Here is a 523-nt window from a genome sequence, read left to right as displayed (position 1 = left end):
AAAAAAGAAAAATTCTCTCACAGAAGAGAAAAGTTATGGAAATTGGAGGATTTTATGATGAAAAAAAAAAACAAAAAAAAAAACAAACTTAAGGACAATAACCTCAATTCTAAATTGTTAATGCAATTCAACATCGGAACTGGGTGTTTCCTATAAGATTTTGTCACTTGGAATATGTGTGTTGGAGAGATACTCAATGTCAAATCTCGGAGAAACTTGGCACTCAATTTGAAACTGGCCTTTTGAAACAAAAAAACCAAAAAAAACCCAATAAAAAATAAAATCTATGACTAGACACTTTAACTGTGAGGTGGTGAAGCATTGTCGAAAGAAGCATGTGTAAGTTCTATGGGATGAGGCAAGTCTGTGGCTTGGTTTTGAATCCTGGTTCAGAAGTGTTTCACTTCACTTCCTTTGGTTTCACATCACCTAGCATCACCTAATTAATGCCCTTGAGAAAAGGGATAATCGTCAAAAACAATTTCGTCTCCCCCCCCACCTCTTTTCCCTGCTCTGTCCCATT

Source organism: Octopus bimaculoides, chromosome 24 (assembly GCF_001194135.2).
Source record: "Octopus bimaculoides isolate UCB-OBI-ISO-001 chromosome 24, ASM119413v2, whole genome shotgun sequence".
NCBI lineage: Eukaryota > Metazoa > Mollusca > Cephalopoda > Octopoda > Octopodidae > Octopus > Octopus bimaculoides.
Note: the sequence above shows the minus strand (reverse complement) of the source record.